Source organism: Crocodylus siamensis, chromosome 1 (genome assembly GCF_052110815.1).
Source record: "Crocodylus siamensis isolate JL-2025a chromosome 1, ASM5211081v1, whole genome shotgun sequence".
Classification (NCBI taxonomy): domain Eukaryota; kingdom Metazoa; phylum Chordata; order Crocodylia; family Crocodylidae; genus Crocodylus; species Crocodylus siamensis.
In genome coordinates, this window is record NC_143395.1 from 425,569,325 (window position 1) to 425,584,379 (window position 15,055).

General features: G+C 51.8%; 1 non-coding gene across 1 annotated transcript; it reads left to right on the plus strand.

Moving 5' to 3' along the window:
- The first annotated feature begins 13,443 nt into the window (after window positions 1-13,443).
- Window positions 13,444-13,514, plus strand: TRNAG-CCC (transfer RNA glycine (anticodon CCC)). Its single transcript has one exon. It is a non-coding gene; the product is annotated as a tRNA-Gly (tRNA).
- The last annotated feature ends 1,541 nt before the right edge of the window (window positions 13,515-15,055 follow it).

A 15,055-nucleotide genomic window follows, 5' to 3' on the forward strand; every position in this document is an offset into this window, starting at 1 on the left:
CAGTCAGGAAGGCCAAGGCAGAGATGGAACTGGGGCTAGCTTCCCAGATTAAGGACAATAAGAAGTCCTTTTTTAAATACATAGGGGGTTAAAAGAAGGTCCCGGGTAATGTGGGGCCCTTGCAGGACGCGGTGGGAAACTTGGTCGTCACACCAAACGGCAAAGCTAACATGTTTAATGATTTCTTTGCCTCCGTCTTCCTAAGTAGGGACCAGAACAGCCATCTCCCTGCTGGGCCCCCCTCGGGCCCCGGGGCAGGCACACCTGGGTCAAAGGTTAGCGTGGAACTAGTTAGGGAGCTTCGGCAGGGACTGGACGTATTCAAGTCAGCCGGCCCGGGCTATCTCCACCCTAGAGTTCTAAAGGAATTGGCCGAGGTCATTGCAGGACCCCTGGCACGGCTTTATGAACACTTGTGGTGCTCTGGTGTGGTCCCAGAGGACTGGAAGAGGGTTCAACCAACGTGGTCCCCATCTTCAAAGAGGGGAGGAAGGAGGACCCAGGAAACTATAGGCCAGTTAGTCTTACCTCGATCCTAGGCAAGCTGTTTGAGAAAATTATTCTGGCACACATCCAGGAGGAGCCAGCAGGAGACTGCATGCTTAGGGGCAACCAGCACGGGTTCATCAGTGGCAGGTCCTGTCAGACCAACCTGGTGGCCTTCTACGATCAGATTACCAGATCATTAGATGCAGGGGGAGCAGTGGACATCATCGTCCTGGACTTCCGGAAGGCTTTTGACACTGTCTCTCACTCTGTTCTCATTAAGAAACTGGGGGGCTGTGGTGTAGACACCCACACAGTCAAATGGGTCGCCAACTGGCTGGAGGGCCGCACCCAGAGGGTGGTAGTGGATGGGTCCTTCTCAACCTAGAAGGATGTGGGCAGTGGGTTCCCCCAGGGCTTGGTCCTTGGGCCTGCACTGTTCAACATCTTCATCAGCGATTTGGATGAGGGGGTAAAAAGCACCCTGTTCAAATTTGCTGATGACACTAAGATGTGGGGGGACGCTGGAAGGATGCAACAGGCTACAATCAGACCTAGACAGGTTACAGGGGTGGGCGGACGAGAATAGGATGGGTTTCAACACAGACAAGTGCAAGGTGATGCACCTCGGGAGGAACAACTGGCACCATGCCTGCAGGTTAGGGAACTCTCCTCTTGTCAGCACGGAGGCGGAAAAGGTTCTTGGAGTCATCATTGATGCCAAGATGAACATGGGCCGGCAGTGTGGGGACGCGGTCAGGAAGGCCAACCGCACCTTGTCATGCATCCACAGATGCATCTCGAGCAGGTCCAGGGAGGTGATCCTCCCCCTCTATGCGGCACTGGTCAGGCCGCAGCTGGAGTACTGGGTCCAGTTCTGGGCGCCACACTTCAGGAGGGATGTGGACAGCATGGAGAGGGTCCAGAGGAGGCCACTCGCATGGTCGGGGGCAGCAGGGCAGGGCCTACGAGGAGAGGCGACGGGACCTGAACCTGTTCAGCCTCCACAAGAGAAGGCCAAGGAGGGATCTGGTGGCCAGCTACAAACTAGTCAGGGGGATCAGCAGGCACTGGGGGAGTCCCTGTTCCCCCGAGCACCACCAGGAGTGAAAAGGAATAACGGTCACAAGCTGGCAGAGGGCAGGTTTAGGTTAGATATCAGGAGGCGCGACTTCACGGTCAGGGCGGCTAGGATCTGGAACCAGCTTCCAAGAGAAGTGGTGGAGGCTCCTACCCTGGGGGTGTTTAAGAGGAGGCTGGATGAACATCTTGCTGGGGTCGTTTGACCCCAGTACTCTTTCCTGCCATGGCAGGGGGTCAGACTAGATGATCTGCTCAGGTCCCTTCTGACCCTAGAAACTATGAAACTATATAAAGGCATACATGCAATAATATCTGCTGGTTCTGGATTTAGGACCCAAATGTCTTGGTCTGGGGTGGGGGTATCCACCCTCAGACTGATGACTGTTACCTCTAGGATTCCTTTTAGCAGAGACCCCCAAGGATTGACACGGCCCTTCACCTGATTTGGTTTCAAGTGAACTTTTAATAGTAACCCTTAGGCTTATTCATAATTTGATAGTTGGTAGGGTCAGAAGGGACCTGAGAAGATCTTAACCCCTGCCATGGGCAGAAGAGAGTACTGGGGTCAAATGACCCTGGCTAGGTGTCTATCTAGCCTCCTTTTGAAGACCCCCAGGGTAGGAGCCAGCACTACTTCCCTTGGAAGTTGGTTCCAGGCCCTAGCCGCCCTGACCGTGAAGTCACGCCTCCTGATGTCTAGCCTGAACCTACTCTCAGTCAATTTATGGCCGTTGTTCCTTGTTACTCCCAGTAGTGCTCTGGGGAACAGGAACTCTCCCGTAGCCTGCTGGTCCCCCTTGGCTGGTTTGTAGATGGCCACTAGATCCCCCTCAGCCTTCTCTTGTGGAGGCTGAACAGGTTCAGGTCTGGCAGCCTCTGCTCATAGGGCCTGCCCTGCTGCCCCCTGATCATGCAAGTGGCCTCCTCTGTGTCATGTCTGAGTTTTACCTGTCGGTTGGAGTGCCGATGACAGCAAAGCAAAAGACCATAATAACTTAGTAAGGACGCAGGCCATAAAGACCCCTCAGCACTAGTAGCCTTTATTTCTTTGCTAAAAGAAACATTACAACTGGAGTTTATTAAAAGTTTTCTTCACACTTGGAAGCTTGTTGTCTGCAGTAATAAGCATTGCAGGTGCCAGTCACAAGGTTGACCTTTTGAACCCACTGAGGGCAGCCAGATGAATAATGTATCTGGGTCAAATGAATAGGTATCTAGGTCACTGGTGTAAAAATGTAATTGGCGGTCAGTAATTATTCACAATTGGCATGAGGTGATTGGTCACTGCTGACTATAACTAAGAGCAGATTCCCACCATTAAGCGGAGAACTCCGAGCACACCAAGGAGACACAGTCAGCAGATTGGCCACCTGCAGACACCTTCTCCCTGCCAGCTGTTCTTCATTTGGCGTATCTCGTTCACCGGTTCGTCTGATCATCTCATCAAAGAGCTCTCGGAAGTTTACTGATCGAAAGTGCATTATAATTTTTCCCTGTGCATGAGCTGTTGACCAGTTCTGGGACTATTGAGTTGGGCAGCCGCACCTAGCCTCTGGGTTAGAAAGCAAGGGCTCGGCTCAGGAAACCCGTGGACCAGCAGACCCCTGTAGACAGTTCTGTTTTATGCACTGTAACCGAAAAAGTCAGCTATCCTGCCTACGCTGCGACCATCGGTAGCGTAAGTACAATAAACCTTTCATACAACCAATACGCTTCAAGCCACCAACTCCTACTCGCCGCTACTCCCCACCTGTCCAGTCATCTATCCCTTCTGCGCCAAGCTGGTCGTACCGACCCAGGCTCTCAGGTCAAGGGTACACCTGTTACAAGGTGCAACACTCTGGACCTTCTCCATGTTGTCCACATCCCTCCTGAAGTTCAGCACCCAGAACTGGACGCAGTACTCCAGCTGCAGCCTGACCAGTGCCACATAGAGGGGGAGGATCACCTCCCTGGACCTGCTCGAGATGCATCTGTGGATGCATGACAAGGTGCGGTTGGCCTTCCTGACTGCCTCCCCACACTGCCAGGTCCCACACCCAATAGGGTCAGCTCTGGAATATGGGGTTATTTAGTCTAGAGAAGACAAGACTAAGAGGGGATTTAATAGCAGCCTTCAACTACTTAGTTTCATAGTTTCATAGTTAGTAGGGTCGAAAGGGACCTGAGCAGATCATCAAGTCTGACCCCCTGCCACAGGCAGGAAAGAATGATGGGGTCAGACAACCCCGGCAAGGTGTCTATCAAGCCTCCTCTTAAAGATGCCCAGGGTAGGAGCAAGGACCACTTCCCTTGGAAGTTGGTTCCAGATCCTAGCTGCCCTGACAGTGAAGTAGCACCTCCTGAAATCCAGCCTGAATCTGCTCTCTGTCAGCTTATGGCCATTGTTCCTTGTTACTTCCCGTAGTGCTTGGGGGAACAGGGATGTTCCCATTGCCTGCTGGTCTCCCTTGGCCAGTTTATAGATGGCCACCAGATCCCCTCTCAGCATCCTCTTGTGGGTGCTGAACAGGTTCAGATCCCATAGCCTCTCCTCATAGGGCCTGCCCTGCTGCCCCCTGATCCTGGCCCTCTTCTGGACCCTCTCCCAGTTGTCCACATCCCTCCAGAAGTGCAGTGCCCAGAACTGGACGCAGTACTCCAGCTGCAGCCTGACCAGTGCCGCATAGAGGGGGAGGATCACCTCCCTGGACCTGCTCGAGATGCATCTGTGGATGCACGACAAGGTGCGGCTGGCCTTCCTGACCGCGTCCCCACGCTGCCGGCCCATGTTCATCTTGGCATAAATGATGACTCCAAGATCCTTTTCTGCCTCTGTGCTGATGAGAAGTGAGTTCCCCAGCCTGTAGGTATGGTGCTGGTTCTCCTTCCCCAGATGCAACACCTTGCACTTGTCAGTACTGAATCCCATCCTTTTCTCATCCACCCACCCCTGTAAACTGTCTAGATCTAATTGCAGCCTGTCTCTCTTCTCCAGCGTGCCCACTTCTCCCCACATTTTAGTGTCATCCATGAAATTGAACACAGTGCTTTTCACCCCCTCATCCAAGTTGCTGATGAAGATGTTGAACAGTGCAGGCCCAAGGACCAAGCCCTGGGGGACCCCACTGCCCACAGCCCTCCAGGTCAAAAAAGACCCATCCACCACCACTCTCTGCGTGTGGCCCTCTAGCCAATCTGTGCAATCAGTACATCTGACTGTGTAGGCATCGATGCCACAGTCACCTAATTTCTTAATGAGAATGGGGTGAGAGACAGTGTCAAAGGCCTTCCTAAAGTCCAGAAAGACTATGTCCGCCGTGGCACCTGCATCCAAGGATTTTGTGACCTGGTTGTAGGCCATCAGGTTGGTCTGACAGGACCTGCCTTGAATGAACCAATGTTGGTTACCCCTAAGCATAATCTCCCTTGATGGTCCCTTGTAGATGTGCTCCTGGATAATTTTCTCAAAGAGCTTCCCCAGGACTGGGGTAAGACTAACAGACCTTTAGTTTCCTGGGTCCTCCTCCCTCCCTTTTTTGAAAATGTGGACCACATTGGTCCTTTTCCAGTCCTCCATCAAGCAGAGGTGCTTCTGGGGTGTGGAGAGGTTCATACTCCCTTGACCCCCTAGTAACATGGCAGGTCCCTGTTACAGAAGGGCAATGGGTTTCCAGGTGTTGGGTGAAGTCAGACCAGCCTGGTAGAGCAAAGAGGAGGAGAACCTAGAACCTGAGTGCTCCTAAAAAGGTAAATGCAAAGTGGGGCACATGACCTTGTCCTTACTTAGCCTGAGCAGTTTCCAAGATGAAAGGCACTTCCTGAGCTGTTGTTTTGGGAACATACTGCAGTGTCCCAATTCTCCAGCTCTTTTTTACCCTTAGAAGACCAGCAGCTTATCTCTTGGGGCTTGCATTGGTTGAGCCCCAGGATGTGCTGCTGAGACCTTCTAGAGCCCACTTCCATCTCAAGGGGATAACATGCTTTTCCTGGGGACCTGCTGGGGCACTTGTTGCTTATGGGTCCAGCATCTGACTGTTTCTGGGCCTGGAAATGGGGAAAATGGAGTAGAGAAAAAAAGGGAAATGGGAAAAATGGCAAAAAGTGCTAGAGACAAAAGAATCCCAGGGGCACCTGAGGACATGAAGGGTCTAGGAAGATGCTGGGTCACTTTCATAGATTTCATAGATTTCATAGACATTAGGGCTGGAAGGGACCTTGGAAGATCATCGAGCCCAGCCCCCTGCCCAAAGGGCAGGAAGTCAGCTGGGGTCATAGGATCCCAGCAAGATAAGCATCCAATTTGCTCTTGAAGGTGTTCAATGTAGGTGCTTGAACCACCTCCGCTGGGAGACTGTTCCAGACCTTGGGGGCTTGGACAGTAAAGAAATTCTTCCTTATGTCCAGCCTGAAACGGTCTTGCAGGAGTTTGTGACCGTTTGACCTCGTCATCCCTTGGGGCACTCTGGTGAACAGACGTTCCCCCAGATCCTGGTGGTCACCCCTGATAAACTTGTAGGTGGCCATCAGATCACCCCTGAGCCTACGCTTTTCCAGGCTAAAGAGTCCCATGGCTCTCAGCCTGTCGTCGTAAGGTCTGTTTTCCTGACCTCTGATCATGAGCGTGGCTCTCCTCTGGACTCTCTCAAGCTTCTCCACATCCTTTTTGAATTGTGGAGCCCAAAACTGGACACAGTACTCCAGCTGCGGCCTCACCAAGGCCGAGTACAAGGGGAGAATGACGTCCCAGGATTTGCTTGAGAAGCATCTATGGATGCAAGCCAGCGTTTTGGTCGCTTTACTAGCCGCAGCATCGCATTGGAGGCTCATGTTCATCTTGTGGTCAATGATGACCCCCAAGTCTTTTTCTTCTGTAGTGCTAGCCAACGTAGCACTGCCGAGCCTATACGGGTGCTGCAGGTTTTTCCTCCCAAGGTGGAGAACCTTGCATTTTTCGGTGTTAAACACCATCAGGTTCTCGTCTGCCTATTTGCTGAGCTTGTCCAGGTCAGCCTGGATCACCCGCCTGTCTTCTGGTGTGGATGCTTTGCCCCAAAGTTTGGTGTCATCGGCGAACTTGGCCAGTCCGCTTCTGACTCCAATGTCCACATCATTAATGAAAATGTTGAACAATACAGGTCCAAGGACAGAGCCTTGGGGGACCCCACTGGTCAAAAGGCACCATGATGATTGACTTCCATCAATTACCACCGTCTGGGTTCGACCACAGAGCCAGTTCTCCAGCCAGCGGATCGTGGTGTACCCAAGGCCACAATTGGCCAGTTTCGCCAAGAGGTGATCATGGGATACCAGATCAAAGGCTTTTTTGAAGTCAAGATATATGACATAAATCTCTTCGCCCTTGTCCAGGTGATAGGTCACCTGGTCATAGAAGGAAATGAGATTGGTCAAACAAGACCTACTCGCAACAAACCCGTGCTGGCTATCCCTCAGGATGTTGGCGTTGGCCAGTCCATTAAGGATGGCCTTTTTAAAAAACTTTTCTAAGACCTTCCCCAAGATAGAAGTCAGGCTGATGGGCCTATACTTAGCCAGATGCACTTTCCTCCCTTTCTTGAAGGGAGGAAATCACATTGGCCTTCTTCTAGTCTTCGGGCATTGCAGCAGAGCGCCAGGAGTTTTCAAAGATCCGTGCCAGAGGCTGGGCTATGATGCTTACCAGTTCCTTGAGTACCCTGGGGTGTAGATTGGCCGGGCCGGCTGACTTGAAAGTATCCAGCCTCTCAGGTGTTCCTTCATGAGGTCAGCATTAATGGAGGGCAGGGGATCTCCCTCACCAGGACCTCCCTGTCCCATAGTGGACATGGGCGTCCCACGGGACTGATGAAAGACTGATGCAAGGTACCCATTTAATAGGTTGTTTTTTTCCTGGGCATCAGTTGTCAGTTGCCCCATCTGGTTCAGCAGGGGTCCAATGTTGCCCTTGCTTTTCGTCCAGCTCCCCACATATCTGAAAAGGGACTTTTTGTTGTCCTTGATGCTCAAAGCTAGTTGGAGTTCAGTTGCAGCCTTGGCTTTCCTGGTTTGCTCCCTGCAGGACTGGACCAGTGCAGAATAATCCTCCTTGGAGGTGAATCCCTTTCTCCATCCTTTGTAGGCCTTTCTTTTTAGCCTCAGGAGGTCTGCTACATCCCTGGAGAGCCAGGGGGGCTGCTGTGCCCTCTTGCTGCCTTTCCCCTGAGATGGAATAGACTTAGCTTGTGCATTGAGGATCGCTCCCTTGAGGAGCAACCACTCTTCCTGAACTCCCCTCTCCCTGGGGTCGTGGTCCTTTAGGGCCTCACTGACAAGCCTCCTGAGCTCATCAAAGTCAGCTTTCCTGAAGTCAAGGAGATCTTCCAGAGCCCACTTCTGCTTTGCGAAGCCTGAAAGGAATGCTGAGGAAATTACCAAGTGGCAGGGAAAAAAGTCTTGCTGGCATTCAGGCTCCCTCAGTCTGGGTGCTGATGTAGTTCTCATTGTTCCTGGGTGGTTTCCTGAGCATTCGTGACCTTCATGGCTAGGGAAGGGAAGCAAAAGGCAGGAAGATGGTGTCAGGGAGGAGACAGGGGGAAAGGACCAGTACAGGCTAGAAATTTAACCCAGGATAATTGTTTGAAACACAGCTTTGCTGTATCCTCAAACCAATGAAAGCCAGGGCTAGCTCAAATGGTTGCTGCTGCTGCTGCTCTAGCCACCTGCTAGAGGGGAGGGGAAGCAGCTCCACACTTGCCCCATTCCTTCCCTTCCATGGATGGCTAGAGGACACCTCTTTCTGAAGCCTTTCCTAATCGGGACTGCCTCACCAGCTTGAGGAGCTCTTCTCTACAGACACTCTGGGAATCCTGGGGGCATACTGCCATGGGCAGGTGACCTCTGGCAAGGCTTCTCCATGCAGCTTTGGGGGGGCACCTATACAGGCTCTGTGATATAATGGCTAACACTCAGGACTCCAAATCCAGCAGCCTGAGGTCAAGTCTTAGCAGAGGCTCCAGTTGGTACTTCTTGCACTGCCAACTCTTTTGCTTGGCTCAGCTCTCTCCTGAGCTTCACTCTCCTTTGCTCTTCCCCATATTTGCAGGGGTGGGAAAAATACAGCCTATGCCCTGGATCTGGCCCACAGCATGATGTTTTCCAGCCCAGATGGGGGGCAGTACAAGCCATGCAGCCAATCCCACCACCCCTGGGGCAGCCACAGACTCAGTTTTCCTCTGCCCAACTGGCAGCAACACTGAGCATCAGCAACCAGATGCTGCTCCCCACCTGCCATGGCCCCATCACATCCCCTTGACTGAGCCTGGACTGCCTGCTCCTGGCCAAAGGAGATGACCTGGTGACTGACTTAAATATAGAGGGTAGTCTGGGCAACATCTAAGGTGGCAACTGAACTTAGATTAGCTATGGGAATCAAGGACAACAAAAAGTCCTTCTTTAGGTATGTAGGGAACCACAAGAGAGCAAATGGGAATGTGGGACTGTGGCAGAAAGTCACCTCTTTTTCTCCCCCAAAACTCTGCTCTGTGACAATTTGGTTAGTGTGGGCCCTGCAGAGGGTACACACCTTAACCTATCTCATTAGGTAACCTGAGCTGGATACATTCCTGAGGGAGTTGGGAAACCTGCTCCCTCTGCCTATGTCATTGGTATCACATACCTGGGTGAGGGGCTTGGGCTGTCTAGTGGGCTAGAGACTTCCAGTCTGCCCAGCAATCAGTGATGCATTTCAAATTGGGTGGCTGACAGCCAACAAGTGCTGGCCTCCATTCGACCAAGTAAATGAGGTCATAAGGGCTATATAAGTTAAGGACTGCCCAGGAGGAGGAAGCAGTAGCCATAAGGAAAACTTAGAGAGAGAAAAGCACTGCACCATCTGAAACTTGCTCTCTTTCTCAAAACTCATGATCAAGGAACTGCCTGCCTCCAGAGGGAATCTGCACCTGCCTCTGGATGATACTTGTGAGTAAGCTACCTGAGATGTAACTAGATATAAAGCTTGCAGTAACTCAGATGCGAGATCAAAGGCTACCCCGGCCACCCTGTTTCCTCTATGGGATTTCTCTGATGCTACTCAACTCTGTACCCTATTCCATCCCTACCCCTTGTAACCAATAAAGTTCTCCTTTGTACCTAGCATGGGAGACTTATTGGGAGCGGCTGTAGTTTATGCCTCAGGGTCCTCTTGGTTCGGCTGAATAAGGGAGACCACTACTTGTGCTTCCAATAGAGGGAAGCACCCCAAGTTCTTGAAATGAGTCAAGTACCCTCGAGGGCTACGAGGCCTGTGTTTCCCAGGGGGAAAAGTGCCAGGATCAAGCCCGTCCTTGGGTGGTGGCAGGTCTACCCCCTGGCTAGTGGCTGTGCTCCAGAAAGAGGGTCAGCCAGATGTGAGGCGCCCCCAGGGAGGCACTTGGAGCCTGGAAGGTGGTCGGGTGCAGTGAGGTGGGTGGCTCAGTGCAGAGGCCACACGGGCCACTGCTCAACATCTCAGGGAAGCTGGTTACCAATACTCAGAAGAAAACTGAACTCATGAATGACTACTTTGCCTTGGTATTTCACCAGGCCCTGGGGAAAATCCTGTTGGATAGGGTACAGAATGAGCAGGACAGAAATGACCGCCTCCCTACTGTTGCTGTAGAACCAGTGTGTGACCAATTAAAGAAATTAGACATATATAAGTCAGCAGGACTGGATGAACTCCATTCAAGGGTGATGAAGAAGCTGGCCAATGTCATCATGGAGCCCCTGGTGAAACTGTTCCAAAACTCATGGAGCTCTCAAGAGACCAGAAGAGGACCAATGTTGTGCCCATCTTCAAGAAAGGAGGTTGTCACAGAGCACTTAGGTGTCCTGCGCCTGAAAGCAGAAACGGCTTGGGAGAGACCCCTAGTGGCGAGAAGGGGGAGGCTTAGCTGCCAGTCACCAGGGCAGTGCAGGTGCTGGTTGCTAGGGCAACCAGTGAAACCAGCTGACAGGAAGGGGCAGGGCTTAGCTCTTCTTAAGCCCAGGCAGGAGGCCAGGAGGGCAGTTCCTCTCCAGTGGCTGAGGGAGGAGGAACTCTGCTAGTATGGGCAAAGGGGAAAACTCTGACAGTGGGAACGTCCCCTGGTTGTTGCTGGCATTGGAGTGCTCTCCCTCTGGTAGGGATTGAATGTTGTTTGACCAGATGGTCTAGCTTTTACGTTGTAGCCTGGGGGCTTTGTGTTCTTGTGTTTGCTGTTTACCGGAGGACCGGGTGAGGCTATTAGGGGTCAGAGGAGGCCTCATAGGAGCTCCACAGTAGTGTGGAGACCTTGGCACCAGAGAGGGTGCAGCGTTTGGGGGGCATTGACCCCAGCCCCAGAGTAAGGGGGGACAGTGAGGAGCCCCGGAAGTAAAGGAGAGGGCTAGGGCGTAACAGGACCCAGGTCAAACCACGTCAGTACCATCTGTGAGGCTTGGGCTGCGGTGTAGGGGAGGAAAAGGAGCCATAGGTAGTGCCCCCTGGCAGTGGGGTGCATAAAATGGGCAGCCTCCTGATTATTGCATCAATTAAGATCAAGGCATGGCAGATGAGTAAGCAGGCGGTTGGCCCATAACAGGAGGGCGGAGTCACTCCTAGAAAGGCTCTGATAGCGATACTCCTGTCACAGAGGACCTGGGTAACTATAGGCCAATTAGTCTAACTTCTATCTCAGGGAAAATCCTGGAAAAATTCATTAAAGAGACCATGTGTGATAGGCTTGCAGAAGTTAAGATTCTGAATGAGAGCCAGCATGGTTTTGTGGTAGGCAGATCTTGTCTTTCCAATCTCATCTCTTTTTACAATCAGGTAACTTGCCACCTGGATAAGAGAGAAAAGGTTAACATTGTATACCTTGACCTCCAAAAAGCTCTTAATCTGGTATCCCATGATGTTCTCATGAGGAAGTTGGAAAATAGTGGACTTAACTGTGAGATGGTTAGGTGGGTATGAAGCTGGCTGGAGAATAGCACCCAGAGAGCCATAATGAATGGATCTGTGTTGTCTTGGTGAGAAGTGGGCAGTGGTGTCCCACAGGGGTTGGTGCTTGGTCCTGTAAGTACAACATCTTTATCAATGATTTGGGTGAGGGGGTAAGCAGCTCACTGGCCAAGTTTGCAGGTGACACCAAGTTATGGGGAAGTGTGGTCATGCTTGAAGATGGGCTACAAGTACAGCTGGATCTAGACAGGCTAGCAAGTTGGACAAGTCAGAACCAGATGAAGTTCAACGTCGAGAAATGCAAAGTGCTCCACCTGGGGACGAGCAATCCCCTGAACACCTACAGTCTTGGCAGCTCTATGAATGAAAAGGACCTGGGGGTAATAATAGACCACAGTACCAATATGAGCTGGTAGTGTGACTGTTGCCAGCAGGGCAAATAGTACTTTGGCATGCATCAATCAGTGTATCTCCGTCAAAACCAAGGAGGTGATTCTTCTGTTCTACTTGGCACTGATGAGACCCCAAATGGAGTACTGCATCCAGTTCTGGGTACTGCACTTTAAGAAAGATGTGGTAAAACTTGAGAGAGTCTAGAGAAGAGCCACCTGTATGATTAGAGACTTGCACAGCAAGCCATATGGGGAAAGGCTGAGGGACCAGGAACTCTTCAGCCTGAAAAAGAGAAGACTGAGAGGGGGACCTGGTAGCAGGTTACCGCTATGTCAGGAGAGTACATGGGGCGCTTGGTGAACAACTGTTCACCAGGGCACCCTTGGGGAGAACAAGGAGTAATGGCTACAAACTCCAAGAAGACTGTTTTAAGCTCAACATTAGGAAAACCTTTTTCACAGTCAGGGTGTCCAGACTGTGGAATAAGCTTCCCTCCAGAAGTGATGCAATAGCCTACCCTGGAAATCTTCCAGAGGAAACTGAACAGTCACCTTGTTGGAGTCACCTGACTCCACCTGTCTTTCCTGCCTGGTGCAGGGGGCTGGACCTGATGATCTTCTGAGGTCCCTTCCAGCCTTACAATTTATGAATCTATGCTGGGTCCTCAGCCAGGCCCTATGGAGATCCCACCAGTCTGCCCATTCTGTCTGCATCCCCACCAGTGCATTTGAAATGCATAGGTCCGGGTCAAATAGGACCCCCAACCCTCCAGGCCCAGTCAGCACTCCATCCTGCCCTGCAGCACCAGGATGGATCAACTCCAATTCCCCCAACTCTGATTAGCAGGTGATACATATGCATTTTTTTGGCACTGATATGCCATGGGTGCACGAGTGTGTAGCACTGATTGTGTGATAAGTGTGTTGTAACAAAAGTAGAAGGAAACCCTGGGCCCTTGGAGCTGGGAACTCATGCTCTCCTCCCATGGACTGTGGGAGGTGCCGAGAGGAGGCAGACTCCCCATGAAAGATGTTCTGCTCTGGGCTCGCTCTCCTTCACTCCATGCTCACCTCCCTCCTCTTGCCCTGGGGCCAGGGAAGGATTCCTGCAAGAATCAAGACAGGAAAAGGAAAAGGACCAGCCTTAGACACCAGACAGGAGGGGGTCTCTGCTATGTCCATCCAGCCCCTTGGACACCCACATTTCCAGATGCTTTTAATTACTGCAGGATCCCCTCAGCACCCATCACAGGGAAGGAGGGAGTCACATGGAAAGCAGGAGCTCAGAAAGGGACCTGGGGTCATCATGGCAGCCAAGACAAAGAAACAAACACACGAAAGGTAGCCCAGTCACTTCCCCATGGTTATAGTGTTTTCCTCTTTTTTCCTACTGCGGGCTGTTTCTTTCAGTTCTGGCCAGTGATGCTTGATCAGCTTTGGATCGTGAGATTCAAGATCACCCAAAACTTTGTGCTTATTCCTCCTTGGTGAATCAGAATGGAAAGAAGGGTCAACTTTACTTTTTCTTTTTCAGGACTTGGATAAGATTTTTCTCCCTGTCCAGCATTGGTGGTTCAATGGTAGAATTCCTGCCTCCCATGCAGGAGACCTAGGTTCAATTCCCAGCCAGTGCAGAAGCTTGTAGTGATTATTTTGCATGCCTTAACAACCCTATATTGTCCTTGAGAATGATGTTTGTTGGTAACTGTCACTGATTTTCTTGACTTAAAAAACCTACAAAAAACAGATCTTCCAGTGCAAAGATCTCAGAAAAGGCAGAATAGGTCAGCTTATTTTGACATTATGGATTCCTTCTTGAAACTTCTGGATTTATCTTACGAATCATGTATAAATGTATACACTACTAGCAGTGCTAATAGTGTGTGGCACCCTTAAAAATATCTCAGGGTGCCCATTCACCCTGGCTGAGAATTACTCTTCTAGATTATTTCAACAGCACTGAGAGGATGCTACAAATAAAAAGAAGATGAACAAAAGTGAAGCCTTCACCCCTTGCCTTGCCTGGCAAGGAAAATGAATAGTGCAAGAAAGAGAAACCCCATATATTTAATGCTTTAATTTTACTTCAGTCTTGACAAAAGGGTCCGCTGTCCATTGAGAAATGCAGTTGGCAATAAGGAAAGGGGAGGAGGAAATGAGAGCGAAGTTCAAAGCTGGATTCTTGCTGGGAAAGCCAGCACTTTGGACATTAAATCCTAAATTTCAGTTCCAAATTGAGTGGAACTACAGCTCAGCTCTTTCCATCCCGAATTACCCCTGCCCCCCCCCACAGCCCACCCGCATCTGGCCCACACAGTGCCCCTCCGCCCAGTGGCCACTCCCCGCATAGCCTCCAGGCTCTTGCCCTGACCCTGCACAGACCTGTGGGGCTACCCCCACTTCACCCCCTGCTCTGCACCTGGGCACTGCTGGCCCCTGCCTGGGGGCATCAGCCCGGACCCTGCACCCTGGGTCATGCTCCTGCCCCCCGATCCAGGAGCAGGAAGTGCAGGGGAGCTGCTCCCTGTGGCACAGGGGAAACCTGTGGGGATGAATTGGGGCAGTGATGCTCATCCAGCCTGGGATGAGCCCCAATGCCAGGGAGAGTCCCCCCTCCAGGATGGGACATGCAGGTGGCTCCACAGGCTCCTGCCCAGGCCTAGAAGTGTGTCTGTGCCCTGCCTGACCCTCCCCTCACACCCTGGCACATGCTTCTCAGCCCACCCCAAGCTTTGCATTGCACAGTGGGGTGGGCAGCAGCAGTGTGGGGCTGTGTACCCTGTGGATGCTGTGGGGGGAGTTGGTGCTGTGGGAGCACTGGAGGGGCCATGGGGAGGGGACCTGTGCCATGCTGGATGAAGGCAAGGGCTGCAGGGTGTGGCGCAGGCAGGGGGCAAGTGTGAGCCTTGGTGGGGGGGAGCTGTGGCAGAGGGTTTCTGTAGCCAGCTGTGTCCCCATAGTTTGTGTGGGGAAGGAGGGGAAGCAAGGCTGACCCCAAGGCTGCTCTGTGTGGGGACAGTTAGGCCATCAGGGCTGGGCAGACCTCAGGGCTGTGCCTGTCCTCCCTTGTCCACCAAGCCCCTAGTAGAAACCTTGAGTTCACTGGATCCATTCCCCAAATCCCAGTTAGTTATTCTGCATCCAGTACCCAGTCACTAACTCTCTTTAAGCACTG